This window comes from Pleurodeles waltl, chromosome 9 (genome assembly GCF_031143425.1).
Source record: "Pleurodeles waltl isolate 20211129_DDA chromosome 9, aPleWal1.hap1.20221129, whole genome shotgun sequence".
Lineage (NCBI taxonomy): Eukaryota > Metazoa > Chordata > Amphibia > Caudata > Salamandridae > Pleurodeles > Pleurodeles waltl.
The window spans coordinates 45,226,532-45,246,149 of record NC_090448.1 but is presented as its reverse complement, the minus strand read 5'-3'; the positions used below and the strand labels follow the sequence as shown (position 1 = coordinate 45,246,149).

Sequence of the window (19,618 nt, the reverse complement as noted above, 5' to 3'; positions counted from 1 at the left end):
AATCACCTGCCACCATGCACACAGCTGACTTATCTTCTACATGCTATATACTCTCATGCATACTGAGCACCATCATCCTGGGCGTAGTACCTGGTTGTGGCCTTTGTCAACAAATAAGAACTCAGTCTACCTACATTGCTTTTATGACTTCATGGTTCATGAACACAGTAGATAGGAATGTTTCCAAAAGTAGTTCCATAAGCTGCACTTCTGTCCCCTCTGATAAGCCAATCTGGCGCACAATATTTATTAGTGATCTATCCTCGAGGTCAGTGAGTTTCACACACTGCAGTTCCATTAGTTGTCTAGCATGGTTCCAAGTATCATCTTCCACTTTTGATATCCTGCGTTACATTTCAGTGTCTGTTTTCTCATCTTATTCATATATTGCCATTGTGTGATTTTTTTTTAATAATTGCTCTATTATGTTCATTTTGCTTTCCATGATGAATAATTTTAGTCGGAATTGGGTGAGGGCAGATTGACCTATTTCATCCCCTCTTCTGCATGTATGTATGTTTGTATGTATGTATGTATGTATGTATGAATATATCTATTCATCCATGTATATATGTGGTAGTTCTGTAGCTCAAGCCTAGCGAAAAAAGACAGTAGAGCACTGTGCAGGGTCAAAGACTAGCATAAAGTTGACAGGTGATAGGAGAGGTAGCTGATCTGTGGGCTAATAATGCTTTGTGATATAGTTTTCTTTAAAGAAGTGCATCTTCAACTGTTTGCTAACTTGTGAGGTGTGAGGAACCAATGGGGCTTATTCAAAATGGAGGTGGGTGATGTGATCTTATTTCTTCAGGCCATAGATGAGACATTCTGTGGCATCCAGGATGCCCTTAAATGTTGCGAGTTTGTTATCGGGGAGCCTGTGGAGCAGGGTGTTCCCATCTTACAGATGCAAGAGTACAAAGGCTTGAACAGTAATTCAGATATCACTTTGTAAAGAAATGGTTTAAACAATTTCACTTTCTCAAGAACGGAGAGGTGATACCAGACTGTCTTTGTGTTTTTGACAATGGTTCATCGAGGGTGATTTTGTTGTCCAGACTGAATCTAAGTGACTAGGCATTCTGGAAAAGGTGGGGTTTCAAAACCATAAAGGTTCATGACATTTAGCTAGCTTTGTACAGTTTCTTGTTTGTTGTTCTTGGCAATTAACATGACTTCTGTCTTGGTTGAGCTGAGCTACCGATAGGCTCTGGGCATCCACGTCTGGATAGTTTTTGAGCTGTTGGATACCTGAAGCAGAGGAGACTTTCAGGTAGAATTGTGTATCATCAACTTATTGGTGAATCTTGATGATGTTATCTGTGAGTAGAGCACCAAGTGGCTCCTTGTGAAGGTTGAAGATGGCAGAGGACAGTAGGGAATGCTGGGGGACTCTGCAGGTGATAGGGATCTTTTGAGACCTAGAAATGCCCATTTAAATAAACTGGTGTCAGTTGGAAAGACAGGAGGAGAAAGAGCGAAGGATATTGCCAGAGACTCCCATGGTGGGATGTTCCACTGTGTCGAATTCAGCTAAGACATCTAGCAATATCAGGAGGCAGGGGTCATCTTTCCATGTGGTCAGGAAGCATCATCTATGAAGAACAAGGCAATGGTCTCTGTGCTACATTGGGAAATGAAGCCAGATTGGTAGTGTTGCAGGAGACGGTTACGATTAATGTGATCTTGGAGTTGAATATAGACTGGCTTTCACAATGCAGCCGGTGCCTGCTCATCTAAGGAAAGTTATTTTTGGCTATGTGAGTAGAATGAGTTTGGGGCACAGAGAGACCTGCCATGGAATCTGATATTACACCTTCTCCCCAAATTTTAATAATGCACTCTACCCAATCAACAAGAACAAGTTAGGAAGGCTGTTGTCCTTCCTTTCCAGATCTAAATTTGAGGGGACATCATAAAACCAATGTCTCCCATAACTACATTAGGTTGCAGGATCATTTATTGCTTGCCCCTGGCTATCCACTCTATTGCCGGTTTAAGTACAATGTGGAGCATAGTAGATCTCCTGACATACATCTGGAACATGCATTCATGATGTTACGTGGTGTTTACAGTGATTCACATTGCTTATTGTGCAGCCCATTTATCTTTATTGTGTTGTAGGCTAAGATGTTGCGTGGGGAAAAATGATTCTTTAGTCACTACTCTGGATTGTGCGCAGGGCTTTAAGTGGGATGAAAAAACTGGGGGGTCTCTCAAAGGGGCCTGGACAATGTAATTAAGGCTGTGGCTTAACTACACATAAGCTAAAAATCTGTGCTTAGCATAGTGTGCTGCACAACTGGTATTTTGCTGCTTCTTTCTGTCATTGCACCCAGATATATAATACAAGGAGTAACATTACACCTACAACAAGGCAGGACTATTGGCTTTGTCAATGGTTGTTAGTTGCATAAAATAAAAAATCAACAACAATGGCTTTGTTGTATAAACTACTAAACATCCTTCAGTTCTGAAATGAGGAGACTGTGAAAGAACTATAGCAAGTCTCCTTGAAGTTACATCAAAGGCAGTGCTGCCGAGCTAAGATTTTTTTTTTTACCCTGGGGATGAGGGTAAAGATGGAGAGTCTAAAAGAGACCTGTCTCAGCACCCGCTTTATAGAACTGGCAATGCTCAGCATCGGCAGGACCCGGCCCACTTAAAGCCCTGATTGCAAGTGTTCGACAGGAAGCCTTTGTGTTTGTATTACGAATGTCTGGTTCATTCCCTATATATACTTGGTTACTCTCCCACTTCAACAATTACAGTGGGCATGGTATCACCTCTCTACCCTCTCCAGGCTGCTCCTGCCAGGCTCAAGCTTGTTTTCATTCAGTGATTGGGCTCACCAGCACTCTCCCATACTCTGTCATGTCTGCACGAAAGAAGTGCTGTGATTGGCTTGAGGCAGGGTGAGAGTGAGCACTGCGCTTGGTCTAAAATACAGCAGGGTGGAGAGTTTCTATGTGCCCATGTCAGTTTGGCCAGCCTCTGAAGGCCAGCCAAACTGACATGCGCACTTAGAAGCGCACACATCACTCTTCCTCCACTTGATGTGGAGGAGACTAGCCCCGCCCCGCCCTACGAAGGAGTTAAAATAAAGGGATAATAAAATACTTTTATTATCCCTTAATTTTTCTGCTTTTCGGCAGTGGGGCGACACACTTCCACCATAGCGGAGGGGCCGCCCCTCTCTATACTCTGCTTAGCGCCACTCTTCTGCACACAGCGGCAAGTGGGTCCTTTCTCTCCTTGCAGTGTGTAGCCTACAGGCCAGGTTCACTTATTCAACTTAATTTGGTCTTGCATAGAAAATTCAGGCTCTCCTACTATTCACACGATTGCTTTGTATATCTGGCTCTCTTTATTAGGCCAATATCACTGCTTTTGCAGGAATTTCTGAAAATATATTCTGGCAGCGTGCCAGAAGTTGTTACAGGCATGTATCCTCAGGCAGCCATCTTAGCTTCTCCCTTTTACCTTTTAAGTTTATGATATGAATGTTTCCTGTATGTGGGTCTTTAGACCAAAGTACATGAGCTCTTAATGTGAAACAACAGAAATACTTGTACTATAAATATTACAAGTGACAATACTGTCAGTGAACTAGTAGTACAAGAGAAGGTTTTAGTATTAAACAGAAAACTAGTTCTTAAAGGAAGGAGGGAACCAAGTACCAAATGATTCAGTGGGGCGTGTTTCATCCGAGAGTCAGTGAAATAACAATAAGCTGTATGATCTTGCAAATAAATCACGCATTAGAAACTTTGCCCAGTAATTACATTGACTGCGCCTCAGACAGACACGTACAGGCCAGCTAAACAAGCCCAGCTATAACAAAAGGTACAGTCTGTAACTGCTGTGAAATTGCGACTGGGGTGTTTTTTTAAATAGAACTAATAGATCCTTCTGTCTTTCTTATTCATTTTTAGATTAGTGTGAAAGAAAGTTCAAGCCTACCATGATGAAAAAACTATTAAAACTAAATATTTTCTGTGTTTATAAATCTGATTTCTAAACAATTGTTTCCTTCTACATCACAGCACATGTTGGATGCAAATGTGTGCCCTAGATTTCCCAATTGCCCACTAAAGCCAGTATACTTGACGCTGCATCAATGCTGGCATAAAGTCTGGCTGGAAAGACCATGTGGCAGCCACCAATGTGCAGTTTATTACATCTGCAATGCAAGTGGTGATTCTCTAATTAACTAATTATGACAGTGATGCGTAGGATCAGTACTATCTGAGTCTTTCTAAAACCTACCTTCGAAAGACTAAGGGCCTCATTACGAGTTTGGCAGTCCATCGACCGCCATGGAGGCGACGGCGGTGGTGCGACTTCCATCAGGTTGGCAGTCGGACTGCCAGATTACAAGTCAAGCTGGCCTATGGAGCAAAGACCGCCGCGGTCCCACCGGCACTGCCAGGCAGCACAGACTGCCACTGTCACAAGGCTGAACAAACAGGCCGGCGGAGCCCGTGTTTCGGCCGGACACAATATGAGGTTGCACACCACCAATGGTCCAACCTCCACGTCCCACCAGGCAGAAACAGACAGTATAAAGGGAGACACTCGCCTGCAGGCAGCCTCACACGTCCAGTGCCACCATGGAGCCCATCACACACGTCCTGCCGCTGCTCCCTCTCGTCGAAGGTGCACAAAATCAACGCCGCCATGGGCACAACTGCCCGTAATTACACACACCTACCTGTGTCATTAACCGACAACAGATCGTTGTGCTGTTGTCCACATGATATGGGGGTCACGCTAAGGCACCAAGTACATGTGCCCTTGTGTCCTGTGCTGGAATCATACATAAAGAAGGACACATGCACAGTCACAATACACTCCCTTTGGGCAGGTCACTCACACTGCACCGCAACATTACACAAAAACACATGTCTGACCATCTCAGGCACAGAGACAGTGAAGGGAACACAACACTCTCACACAACACCAGTAACATCACATCTACAAATACAACTCACACAGTCACATTCCTCACATGCCGGACTGTCATCACATCAATACACATATGTATGGATGTAGCATGGAACACAAACAACACTCCCATTAAACAGTGCTGCAATCACCACATGCATCACACACATAGCAACACAATGGAAGGACAATGGCATGCACAATGGAAAGAGAGATAAATATACAAAGATCACTATGCAAACAATCCCTGCACAATAGGGAGGGGACCAGCAGGAGCACTCAGGGAAGGAGGCTGCACTGGGACACATATCACCTTGCAATGGCCCATAAAACAACTATTGCACAGGAACTGGCCCTTCTGGTATCTCTAGGACAAACTATACTAGACCTAAAAGACATCCTGTCTGCACAATGTGAAAGTGCAAGTCAACAAAGCACATACAACTCCAACTACATGGGACATACCTCTACAGTAACTAGCTGCAAGGTTCACAGAGCTAAATGGGCACATGCACAGTCAAATGCAAACAAAGGTAGCACAATTGAACACACCCCATGCCTGTACGAACAAAACTCAAGCTGACACACATCAGATGCATACATAATGCATATCAGGGGGACAAGTCTAACACCATACATGCTCACATTGGACAACATAAAATGAAATACTTACCAGACCAAACAGAACACAATGCAGTGACACCACCATTGCATTTACACCCACATATCCATACAGTCAACATATACCCTTGTCATGGGGGACACCAGCACTGCTCACAAAGTCAGATACTGCAAACAACAGCAAATGAATCAGCAAGCAGGCTAAACACACACAACTGTAGGCAGACAACACAAGCTACTCAGGAACAACATAAGGCTAGAAAAGGAATTGCAGGACAAATGTATACCCAACAAAAAGAGAACTGTTTGGGTTTATTTTAAAACCAAATTCAAATAGTCCAAGACCATTGGTCAGTCCATATATTAGTCCATCATAGCACAGTATTGTACTAACACTTGACTCCTAACTGCCAGGGAACCTCCACAGGAAGGGGCATCAAATGGGCAGGCTGGCACCTCAGGGATCATCCTTGATGGATAGGGTGCCAGATTTGCAGGGAGGGTTTGGTATAGGGTTTGGGAGGGGTGGTCTGCTTTTTGGGAATGGTGGGCTTCTTCTTGGGGGAGAGGTATGGGTCCTTGCAGGTGGGGGTGGAGGGGCCTTGGAGGTGGAAAGGAGGGGCGGGAAGGTGAGTGGGGGCCTCTTGAATTTGGGATGGGGGTGAAGGGAACAGGGGAAAGGTCCAGGTCAAACAAAAGACTTTCTTAGGAGCACAGATGTGGTCATCAGAAAGGGGTTTGGATTTGGAGGTCGACGGAGTGATTGCCTGCTGTGTTGTTGTGAATGTTGTGGATGCGTGCTTCTGGGAGGCATGCTTATGTTTGGTTGGTGTATGTTGAGTGGGTGAGTGAGTGCGTTTGTGTGTCTTAGATATCTGGGAGGTGGAGGTGCTGGGGGATGGAGTGGTTGATGTGTGTGTGTCTGTTGGGTTGGTGACTGCGGGTATGCTGGTAGTGGTGGATGTCTATGTGTCTGTTGTTGTGGTGTCTGTGGATATGGGGCTTGTGTCGGATGTCTGGGGGTCTGTTGGGGTGGTGTGTGTGTGTATGATGGGTGTGGTGCGTGTGTCACTGACTGTTGGTGTGGTGCCTGTGAGTATGCTTGATGTGGTGTGTGTATTGCTGGGGGTGTCTGGGAAAGTGGTGACTGTTACTGTGACTGTGGGTGTCTGTTGTGTGCTTGCGTGCCGGTGTGTTTTGTGGTGCTTGTGTCTGTGTGTGCTGCTCTTGTGTGTTGAGGTGGATGCGTGTGGATCATTCTGCGTGTTCTGGTTAGGTAGGGGAATGGGGGATTTGGATTGGGAAGAGGGAAGAGGGAGGTGGAAGTGGGACGCAATGGGGGTGGAAGGTGATGGGCTGCCGTCAGTGTGGAGGCCAGAGCCTGAACACATCTCTGTATGCCATTCATTGCATCATGAATGCCTTCCAGGAATGCATATGTTGGAGTTGAGCTGCCAATCCCTGGGTGGCATTCACAATGGCAGACTGACCCAGAGAGATACTTCTCAGGAGGTCAATAACCTCCTCACTGAGGGCAGCAGGGTTAACGGGGCTGGGGTGGAGTTTCCTGTGGCAAAGGAGACACCCACCCTCTTGGGTGAGCGGGCACGGCCAACTGGGTGGGGAGAAACAGGGAGGACAGTGATAGAATTGGTGAGTGGTGGTAGACAAATATGGTACAGGGGATGCCCTGATGGGTCCACCATCACTAGGGAGTGTCCACTGGAGGAAGAATCTGATGATGAAGACGATGTTCATGTCCCCCCATGGCACTCCCCTCGCACTCCAGGCTACTGGGTCCATCTGTGTCGGTGGTGGCTTGACCCAATGTTCCCATGGCCGAATGCTTCCCCACCCAGCTGTGCCCCTTCTCCCTCGCTTGCCGATGTTGTTGCTGCAAATGCAAAGAGAAATAGGGTCATCACATGTCCATGATCACACTTGAACAACAGCTCTCATTAGCAAACATTACCAGGTTATCAAGTAGGCCCCAGCAACAAACTCCACCTATGTGGCCCATAAATGTGCCATACTATATGCATGCATGCCACATGAACTGTCAACAGTTGCCCACAGGAAATACAGGGTCTCCGACAACTACAATTGCATGGCTGAAGTTGTGCAATCACAATAACCATTCAACACGTAGGAGACCCATCACCCTCAAAGCTTTGCCCCGTGGAGCAGACCTCAGTTACATGTTGGCATACAATAATAGGCCAATGACAAATGCATTTCCACAGATCCCGCACAAGATCATGCACACATCTATTTGTCACATACATGATGACCCAACAATAAGAAATGATGCTCTAAAATCCTGACATGTTGATGGCAAAAGTATAACATCCTGTAGAAGGTGACATGAGATACTCATGTCACACTAGAAGCAGTTCCTCTATGCACACTTCACCAAATGATATTTGTCCCAATAGAGTCATTGAGGTAGTATTAATGTTGCTTAGATTGGTCACACATGTGGCAAGGAAATGGTCACTGTAGACATAATATGCAATATGTCAGGGAAAATCCACAACACAATGAATCAGCAAGCCCCAGGGTAATCACCACTAATGTCTGTCACCCCTTACAATGACATACTCTGAGTGCATTGATAGATGCCATTAGTCCCTTGGATGTTGGAGAGGCCCAGAGCTTTGCCAGTACTTGTTAAAGGCCCTCAACATGTTGCCCAATTGGAAGCTACCTCATTGTTTTCATTATGGTCATGCAGACACAGATGTCTGTCTGTGGATGAATGCTTGTACCCAAACACAAGTGATTCCAACATAACTGCAAGTCACTCCATGATGCTGGCCAAAAGTCAGGTCACAAACCTTACCCATTAAACATGTGCAGTACACTTTTCCACATGATGCCACACCAAGGGGCTAGATATCCACATTGCGGCTCTAAACTCTTGGCCTACCTGTCATGTCCCTCATTACTACTGCAGTTGTACATGCCAAATGACATGCTATGATGGGTGCGGGTATGTGTTAACCAATAAACAATGGTGACACACTGCTGTCTGTGGCACAACATGAAATGTACCCCCATTGTAAATGTCCTATTCCACACACATTTTTCCATGCGCATATATGTGAGGGAATACAGACATCATCCTATCAACATAGGTAGACCACGCATGAAACAGCAGCTTACAAATGTTTTTCAAAAGAGAAAGGGACACATGTAGGCAAAAGGAATGTTGGAAACAGTGATGGCACATAAATCATGTCAATGGATATTCCCCACTTACCAAATTAAAGTATTGATCCATAGGTGCATCGAAAGACCAATGTAAGCTCTGCCACATGTGTGTTGGCCATCTTCACATTACAGACCACATTGAGACACCAGCACCCATCATACACTGAAGAAAAGTGGCCTCTGGGTGGCAGATGCCTAGATACACATTTACCCGGCACATGGGTGAGGACAGTGATTCATCACCTACTTACCTTTGGCCTGCAACAATTACGAGTAGTGGTCTGTTGCATAGAAATACACACACTACAATAACAAACAGTAGTAGTTTGATCCATGTACATAGCCATATGTTGTCCCTGCAGAGCAAGTGGTTTGTGGATTCTACCCAGTTGTGTCCTAGCACCCTGGGCCAATATTCAGGGCACATCAGTATGCAACACATGGCATGTCTACACAAACAATCACTTATCTACTATGTGACACAAGGCTCATTCCTAATTGTCAGGGGGAGCTGTCAGAAGCTAACACATTCACTTGGCAATGTGACAGGCAGGACTATGCCCTGTACTCACCCCCATGTGGCTGCTGTGCTGCCCTCAAATGTCCTTCGGGCTCCAGATAGGCCACCGACAGGATGCAGGCCAGTAGTGGGGGTCATGGGCCGATGGGCATCCCACCCACGTTGGGAGGACAACCCCAGCTAGACCTCAGCGATCTTCCAGTCCCAGGTACTCAGGTCCTCTGACCTTTTCCTGCAGTGGGTGCTCCGCCGGCTGTGGACCTCCAGGGTCCACATCTTCCGAGCGATAGCTCTCCATAATCCCTTCTATCGATGGGGGTACACCTGCATGTATGCAAAAGACAAATCAAGAGATCATGATCACAAGTTTCGGCACAAATGTTTGAGCCACATACATGTCAGTTACATCAAGCTAGGACTTTGCTATTTGTCTGTACTCCCCAAGTGTGACACGTACAAGCCAATAAGTGCAGGGACATGACTACAGACATATATTTTTACATCTGCAGACTAACACACTACCCTGCTTAGGTCCTACAATGACTAAGCAAGCTGACTGACATTGTGTAGCCCATGCTCTAGCAACCTGTACTATGATGTGAGCCACTATGAAACATATCACACCTATGCGGCTTCTGAAGGGTAAACTCCTTAGGCATGATTGGACCAACACATTCACACTCTGTGAGAATTACTCTCTGCACACAGTCCCTACAGCCAACTGCCAGAGTTACAAACTCAAACATTACACATAAGTAACAATGAAGGGACTGGCATGGTGGGTACAGAAAGTGCCTTCCCTGCCCATGTGTGGACATGTGCCATAACAAATGCAGACTTGTGCCACTTCAGGGGGTGTGGTTCTCTGGTATGTACCTGTACCTGTTCCACGGAACACTCTTTTGGACATGTGTGTCATCCTACAGAGATGGCATCCAACAAACAAAGGCATGCATTAGCTTCTGCTATGTGACCAAGCTACTGAGTCACGTATCATGGCCTTCCAGGAATCAACACACTGTCTGCACTGTGGGACTGTCGTTTGTGGAATACGCCTGTAGAGGACAAATATGCCCTGTATGAAGGTGACAACAGGACCGTGGGAATAAGGGACCTGTCATGAGTCAAAGCCACACATTGATAATGATGCTAAGTGCACATATGGCTTACCTCTACCCACTCCTAATCTAACCAAAGGAATGAGACATTCTGGGCAGGATTTGCTACAAGATCCTCATATTGGCCTCATTACAGGATCTGCTAAGGTACAGGGAGTGGGCACAGTGCCACAGTTGCATAGCCACAGTGATTCTACCCCAGGCTATACTAGGACCCATACTGGGAGATACATGTGACAGGCCCTGGTCTCTGCAGGCTGGGCTGACAGAACCTACATGAAACTCCATTCTCATCACTTCCAAACATGACAGTAAATCATGTAGCCAACATGCTATTTGGCATGTGGTGTGTGTGGCAAGCTGAAGGGCAGAGTGAGTCAGGATATGCCTTCCAAACAACAGTTTAGCAAAGGCAGACGTGTTAAGAAATCTCTGTGGTAACATATACATTGCTCACATTACTCTCAACTGACTCATACAGCAAGCATACTCAGCTCATGCTGCCATGCACATACATGCTGTCTGACATTTACAACAATCATGAAGGAAGAGGTGTCAGTGGATGGCAGTAATGTCTCTTCACCTAGTTATGTACATCCAACACAAGGAGGAACTAGGACCCAAAAAACTCACCTAACACAATGTGACTGAACTTTACATATGGCACTGGCCACCAATCCCTGCACATTGTACATCCCATTGATGCCACACAGACTGCAACAAGAGGCACATGAGTTGTCAACCTTGCACACATGACCACATTGCAGCCTGTGAAGATGGAAAGGATGGTGAAGTACAGAGAAAACTGTGCACATGAGGTACTTAGCTGCTCCTCTGTTGAGCCATAGAGCAGTCCATACAGGGGTAGGATCTCATCCACTAGCCTCTTCAGCAACTCTGGAGAGAAGGCAGGGGCCTTATTACCTGCTGGATGTGGCATGATTGCTCTCATAGACAGTACACAGCAGCTCAGGTAGTGAAGGTGTTGCTGGCAGCAGCGTCAGGAGTCAAGTGAATGAATCTGCAGATTATGGCGGTCACGTCCGGCACATACGCGGTCCTCACTGCCAGCAGATACAGCCATTGACCCGCGACTGTCACTGGCAACAAAGTTAGCCTATGGCTGTGTCTGCCGTGGTTGCAACCGCCTACCGCCATGACCACTTCAGCAGGCAGTCGGGGCGGTTCCTAATGTCCAGTGGAGTAGGTCAGACAGCCACCACTGTGGTGGCCTGAAATGCTGTATTTTGCTTTAGAAACTGCGTCACTCCTCCAAAAATGTTTTTTGAGCTCACAACTCATGCTTATCCTGTATTGTCATGTAGATCCTGCTACTCAAACACCATTGTAGTATATTGCAGGGCAAAGATGGCATTTAACAGTGGGGCACAGTTGACCCCTGCTAACGGTCATTTTGGCGGTAGGGATTTCCAATCACATTTTGAGGGGCAATTGTGTTGCACATCTTTGAGTTTGGTCTCAATACATGTTGTGGACACATGTGCTGAAAACCATGGGTGTCACTTGAGACTCTTGTGTTTTTTGCAGCTGTGATGTGTCCTGGTTGCCATGTCTATTCCTTCCGAAATGCCTTGTCACATGATATCATTGACATGCATCATGTATGTTGCTGTGGACCCACTGACTAATGTTAGAAATCATGTCTTGTCACACAATGGTACCCAGGGAGAGGAAGGATGCAACAACCTCCTGTCTACTGTCCACTACCAGACCTTCAGACCATGGAAGAACGCCATATTATTATTCTTTACCGTCTAAAAAGGCAAACAATAGTGGGCTTAGGTCATCGATTGGAGCCAGATCTGATGCCAGCTATTAATTATCCAACAAGCATATCACTGATTGTACAAATCATGTCAGTATTGCACTTCCTAGACACAGGGTCCTTCCAACTTACAGTGGCCCCATGTCTCAACCTATGTTGAGTCTGGTGTTGAAGGATGTCCTCTCAGCAATGTTGAAACACTTGGACAGCTACAACCAGTTTCCCTGACATCAGGATTTAGCCCATGTGAAGGCTGACTTTTATGTTTTTGCACGCATCCCACATGTGGTAGGGGCCATTGATGGCACACATGTTGGCTTGGTCCCACTACAGGCCAATGAACAAGTATACCGCACAGTAGCAACTGCTGCCAGAAAGTGGTGGGGGGTTGGGGGCAGTGTGTGGAGCTGGGGGCACAGGTGCAGCACACGCAGCTGGTGGCATGGGGGGCAATTAAAAAAACAGAACTTACCTGTCTCTTCCATGTTCCGACCATCCAGCTGCCTCTCATCGTCTTCCTCTCTCCCCACCTAATCCTGATGATTCCTTCATGCTGTAACACTGCAGGAACGAAGCACGGGGTGTTCTGAGCGGGCAGGAATGCTGCTCAGGGAGGGAGTGGGACACTGCGCTTGGTCTCCACCTGGCTGTGCAGCACAGCCAGGTGGAGAGTTCTAAGTGCGCATGTCAGTTTAGCCGGCCTCGGACAGCCGGCCAAACTGACATGCCCACTTAGAAGCGCACCACCAGTCCTCCTCCACTTTGACATGGAGGAGGCTGGCCCCACCCTGCCTTACAAAAGCAGAAAAATAAAGGGATAATAAAGTACTTTTATTATCCCTTTATTTTTCTGCTTTCAGCAGCAGGGCGATGCTCCTCCGCCATAGCGGAGGGTCCACCCCTGATACTGCAACAGAAAGAACTTCCATTCCATCAACGTGCAAGTTGTCTGTTTTGGCGGATCTCTACATTTCACAGGTATGTGCCCGTTATCTGGGTTCAGCCCATAATTCCTTCATAATACAGAACACCACCATATCCCAGCTGATGTCACAACTGTACCCAGAAAGGGCCTGGCTGGTTGGTAAGTCACATCTGTCCCAAAGACCAGAATTAAGTGTCTTGACCGGACAGGCGGACCCCTCCTCTACACAAAAGTGCGTCAGATCCGTGTGGCATGCTGCATGCTTCACAACAATGCCCTGCAGAGGAATATTTCATACATCCCAGAGGAGGGAGAGCCTGCAGTGCCACCGGGTGAGACTCATGAAATGCCAAGTGAGGGTGACAATAGTGAAGAGGAAGGAGCTGACTTGCAGGAAGATCTCATCAATAGCTACTTTTCATGAGTGTACGTATGTGATGTAATGACTGTGACTGTGACTGTGACTGTATGAAGAACTGTAATTGTGAGAATGTGTGAAGTTGTATTTTGGCAACAACTAGGGAGCTGATACTCTGCAATATTGAGCCAAAGGGTGCATGAAGAGTTAGCCTTTGACATATCCCCACTTTAATGTAGGTACTTTGTTTGTGTCAGTCTCATTGCAATGTAATTTCCTTTCCAGATGCTTGGTATGTGATTTATGTAATAGGTATGTTTTCAAGCTGAGGTGTATGGGGTGTTAGGGAGAGGTAGTACCTCTGACGGGGGGAACACATTGTGCTCTTCAGCGTAGTTTATCCACCTTGGTCCTCACCTGACACTCAGCTCTCACTGTGGCTCCTCATAGCAGTTTGCATGCAGCATCGGCCACATCCCAGGCATCGGCTTCCACTGGCCAGAAAAACCAGGTGAGAGTAGCCAATGGGTCAGAAACCCTCTGTGAGTTAAGCCTTGTCTACCTACAGATGCGAAGACTGGACCCAGCGGACTGCCCAGAGGAAATCACCAGACTGGTTCAACGGGCAGGAAGTCGGACTCAGCAAAGTGCTGTGGAGTGCAATTAGGGCACAGTGAGACACATTAAGACACTGCTGGCCCTCCACTGCATCCTGACCCATCTCTAGTTGTCTCGACTAAGTCCTGCCACTGGATCAAGATAGGCGGGGACTAGAGAGTGAGGCTGACGATCTCTGTAACTCTCCCTCACTATAATCCAATTCACGTGCAAGTCAAGACATCACCCCCTCATCCCCTCCGTTAAGTCCTGTGGCAATGGGCGAGTGACGAAGCAGCAGGTGTAGATACACTAGAAGCTGTAGCCACAATCCCAGACACAGGCACCCCAGGGTAATGGGTCACTTTTTACTGGACCGAAGCAGCAGTCGACTTCGGCAGCCCCCTGGGTGTCTGAGCAGCCCTATTTAGGATTGCTCAGCTCACCTCCATGGCCTGAAGATGGGGCTAGAAAAGGTGCCCTAAACATAGCCTGCTTCACCCTACCACTGGCCTGCTTGCCGCAACAGGCGGGGATCCCAACCATGCGGTTACATCACAAATAGGAAAATATCTGTGACTCCGCTCACCATTGGTACATGGAATGTGCGCATGTCCATGGATAGCTCTAAACAGACACACCTGAGAGACAGACAGCACTTGTCGCAAGACAACTCGGCAGGTACAAAATCCAGACCACAGCCCTCTGCGAGACCAGGTTCACAGACAAAGGCCAGCTGACAGAAGTCAAAGCCGGTTTACATCTTTTTCTGTAGTGCAGCAGCAATGAACGCTGTGAAGCAGGAGTGGGTTTCTCCATCAGATCTAATCTGATCAGCAAATTACCAAGCCTCCCAAAAGGGTTCAATGACCAACTCATGTCTCTGCGGCTCCCCCTAAAAGAAAAATGCCACACCACCTTCATCAGTGGATATGCCCCCACCATGACAAGATGACAGAGGAGATCAAAGACAAGTTTTATGAAGACTTGGAGTCCCTCATATCATCTGAGCCCAAGGAGGACAACCTCATCATCCTAGGCGACGTCAATGCTAGAGTTGGTTCAGACTACCAGACATGGGAGGGAGTCATTGGGAGGAATGGAGTTGGCAAAAGCAACAGCAATGGTCATCTACTTTTGGAGACCTGTGCAGCTCATGACCTGTTGATCACAAACACAGTCTTCCTCCTACCCAACCGTAACAAGACGTCCTGGATGCATCCACGCAGCAAGCACTGGCATCTCATTGATTACGTCATAGTAAGGAGAAGAGACAGGCAGGAGGTTAGACAGGGGCAGACTGCTGGACAGACCACAGACTCATCCTCTCAAAACTCAACATGCACATCCAGCCCAGGCGGGGCCTGCAGGGGAAAAAGACCAATAGGCTACTGAATGTCAGCATGTTAGAAAGGCACTCTGTGCGCCAGAACCTCAGTGAGGAACTCGACAGTAAGCCTGACCAACTCAGCTTTGGCACAAACGGTGCAGAAGAAGACTGGGGACTTTTAGAGATATGGTCTACAACACTGCTCTCGCTCACTTGGACCAGAACACACACAAACAGGCAGTCTTGTGACAACCACAGAGGAATCTCTCTCCCGGTCATTGCCGGCAAAATCCTTGCCATAGTCCTCCTCAACTGCCTCACTCAACACACGGAAGATGGACACCTGCCAGAGACCCAGTGCAGCTTCAGAGAGGGTCGAGGGACAGTGGACATGATATTTGAAGCACGTCAACTACAAGAGAAGTGCCAGGAACAAAACAGAGACCTTTACACAGGGTTCGTGGACCTGACTAAGGCCTTTGACACAGTCAGTCGTGAGGGGCTATGGCGGATCGTGGAGAAGTTTGGCTGCCCAGGCACATTCATCAGTTTGGTGCGCCAGTTCCATGACGACATGCTTGCTTGAGTACTGGATGATGGAGACTCCTCTGATGCCTTCCCAGTCACCAACTCAGTCAATCAAGGCTGTGTTCTGGCACCCATGCTGTTCAGCATGATGTTCACAGCCATGCTGTCAGATGCCTTCTGCGTTCACGAAGAAACTAGCATCAAGATCAGATATGGCAGCCTCTTCAACCTTCAGAGGCTACAGGCCAAGACTAAGGTTGAAGCAGACTCTGTGCACGATTTCCTGTTCGCAGATGACAGCGCTCTCAAAGCTCATAATCAGTACCAAGAAGACTGAGTTCTTGCATCAGCTCGCATCGCAGAACATATGCAGAACCAACTATCATAGCTGAAGGAGAAATCCTGAAGGCTGTTGACAAGTTTACATACCTCGGCAGCACACTTTCTAGATCTGTGAACATTGATGATGAGGTAGACACACGCATCGCCAAGGCAAGCTCTGCATTTGGACGTCTGCGAGAGTCAGTAAGGGAGATGAGAGGCGTCAAATTGCCACAAAGCAGAAAATGTATAAGGCAGTCATATTGCCCATACTACTATATGCCTGTGAGCACCATGCCAAAAAGCTGAATCGCTTCCACATGAACTGCTTAAGAAGGCTGCTGAAAATTACCTGGCAGGACAAAGTTCTAGGCACAGATGTCCTCTCTCAAGCTGGCCTGCCAAGTATCTACACCCTGATGAGGAGACCCCAAGTCAAGTGGGCAGGCCACCTTGTACGTATGCCAGACATACACCTCATCAAGATACTGTTCTATGGTGAACTGGCAGAAGGCAAACACACACAAGGTGGGCAGGAAAAGCGCTGCAAAGACACATTGAAAGTCTCTCTGAAGAGTTTTGGCATTCACCCGGACTCCTGGGAAACCCTAGTGCAAGAGTACCCCGCCTGGCGAAGGAAAGGCTCAACCTCTTACAAGCAGAGCAGGACTGCAGGGGCGCAGAAGCGTGAGCTGCGCAAATCTATAGCTAATTCTTTGCCAACCAACCCAGCAGACCACTTGTGCCTAACGTGCGGCAGAGCTTTCCGAGCCCACATCAGACTGATCAGCCACAGCCGGACATTGTACCCAAATCAAATCAAATCAAAAAGCATTTATAAAGCGCGCTACTCACCCGTGAGGCTCTCAAGGCGCTAGGGGGAGGGGGTTACTGCTGCTCGAAGAGCCAGGTTTTGAGCTGCCTCCGGAATGCAGGGTGGTCCTGGGTGGTCCTGAGGTTGGCGGGGAGGGAGTTCCATGTCTTGGCTGCCAGGTAGGAGAAGGATTTCCCACCTGCTGTGGTGCGGCGGATGCGAGGGACGGCGGCGAGTGCGAGGTTGGCGGAGCGAAGTTGGCGGGTGGGCGTGTAGAAACTGAGGCGACGGTTGAGGTATTCGGGTCCCTTGTTGTGGAGGGCTTTGTGTGCGTGGGTGAGGAGCCGGAAGGTGATCCTTTTGTTGACGGGAGGCCAGTGCAGGTGTCTTAGGTGGGCGGAGATGTGGCTGTTGCGGGGTATGTCGAGGACGAGGCGGGCGGAGGCGTTTTGTATTCGCTGCAGACGTTTCTGGAGTTTAGCGGTGGTTCCTGTGTATAGGGTGTTTCCGTAGTCCAGGCGGCTTGTGACGAGGGCGTGGGTCACAGTTTTTCTGGTGTCGGCAGGGATCCAGCGGAAGATCTTACGGAGCATGCGGAGAGTGAGTAAGCATGAAGATGATACGGCGTTGACTTGTTTGGTCATGGTGAGAAGCGGGTCCAGGATGAATCCGAGGTTGCGTGCGTGGTCTGATGGGGTAGGTGCCGTGCCTAGGGCCGTGGGCCACCAAGAGTCGTCCCAGTCGGACGGGGTGTTTCCGAGGATGAGGATGTCCTTGGTCATCGTCGACAACGACCAGCGAACAACATGTTTTCAAGCCTATACTCCTTGTTTTGTCTTCTTACAGGTACCTTCACTATGACATCCTCATGTGGGCATTTCAGAGTTGTGACACTGGCAGGTCTCTGGTGCAGTTCTGACATACAAAGTGGGCATGGATTGTTCTAGATAATGTAGGTCACAGATTTGAGGTTTATGAGACCTGTGCCAAGGCAGCTTGAACAGAGTTTGGGTGGAAGGTCAGAAGTGCACATTGGACTTGTTTAGTATGCTGTTGTGGGCAGATTGCATCATGTGTGTGATCATGTGTGCATGAAATATGTTGTCATCAATTGCAAGCAAGGCATCCACCCTTCACATAGGCAAACACTATTCTTTTATAACCTGTATGTTACTGTGGATGTGTTGTATCATTGCAGGCTATAGTGCCTGTGCGACAACACTGACTTATGTTTGTTTCATACCACCAGATGCATGGTTATTGGATTATGATGGGCCTGTGATCAGGGACCGTTGTAGTGCCCTCTGTCTGTACCTTGGTTTATGTGATGTTGGATTACTTTGGTGTGGTATGTGATTTTTTGCTAGGTGGAGTTTTTGAAAATGTGTTCAGAAAATAAAATTGTGGCATGATGGAAATGAAAAGTGAAGGGTTCAGTCATGGTGGATTAAATCATTGGAGTAGATGCAACACCATTAGAACTCCAAAGCCCAGTGTACTCCTCCCATCGGAAATGGAAAGTTGTTGAAGAACAGTCAATAGAGTGAATGTGTGCACACAAAGGAGGTCCTTTTGGAAGAGGTCACTTGCTGGCAGTGGTGGATGTCTTGCCATCCTCACCTCCTGGATTCTTTGCTTGGGGGGGTCTGCTGCTACAGAGGCTAAGATGTCTAAAGTGGGTTCTTCCACTGACAGGGCATCCCTTCCAGTGGCTGGGACTGATGAAGGGCCTGGTGTAGATACGCCAAAGGAAGGGGTAGTGTATTGTTGTCGATCCCTGATCAGAGTGTTGTTAATGTCCCTCAGCACTCCTGTTAGGGAGGCCATGTTGGTATTGTGAGCTTCCCACTGTTCACGCATTTCACGATAAAAGCCCCTCTTCAGCTGCTTGATTTCCTGGAGTTCAGCAAGTACCTTTCCCATCACGCCTTGGGACTCTTGAAAGAACCTGAAGACGTGGCTGATTGTGTATTGGCAAGGAGCATCCCCAGTGGCCTCACCCCGCTTGCTGCCAGCATCCCTCCCATGCACCCTACCCCTACAGCCCTGTACCCTTGCCACAGGGTGCCCCCTCTTGTTGGTTCCAGGACTATCATTGTCAGAGGTTCTGCGACTCAAGATCCTAGACTGGGGGGCACAAGATGGTTGCCACTGTCCTAGGCACACAGGTTGGGTGGCGAAGGGCTGCCTGTGATGTGGAGGCAACCCGTCTGGGAAGTGATGTAGTGGCCACAGTGAAGCTCACTGTTGGTATCTGACCAGGTTGTCCAGATGGGCCAGAACCATCCCCCACATCCAGACGTCCAGGAGTATCATCGTCACTGAGGGCTTCATCAGTGGGGGTACTGGCAGTCTCTTCTATGGGCTCTGTGTGGCCAGTGGCAGCTCGACCTGTTGATATGAAACATAAAATGTTACTGGTTGTATTGTGACATCTACCTCTAAAAGTTTACAGTGACATTTTGCAAAGTCCTTCTACATAGTTGATTTACAGGTTATCCTGTTGTGACCGGTACCCATGCTATTGGTTGTATGGACCT

The 19,618-nt window shown here is 47.7% G+C and overlaps 1 pseudogene; it reads left to right on the top strand.

Annotated features, from left to right (window-relative positions):
- The first annotated feature begins 13,075 nt into the window (after nucleotides 1–13,075).
- Nucleotides 13,076–16,001, top strand: LOC138259578 (craniofacial development protein 2-like; annotated as a pseudogene).
- Nucleotides 16,002–19,618: the final 3,617 nt, after the last annotated feature.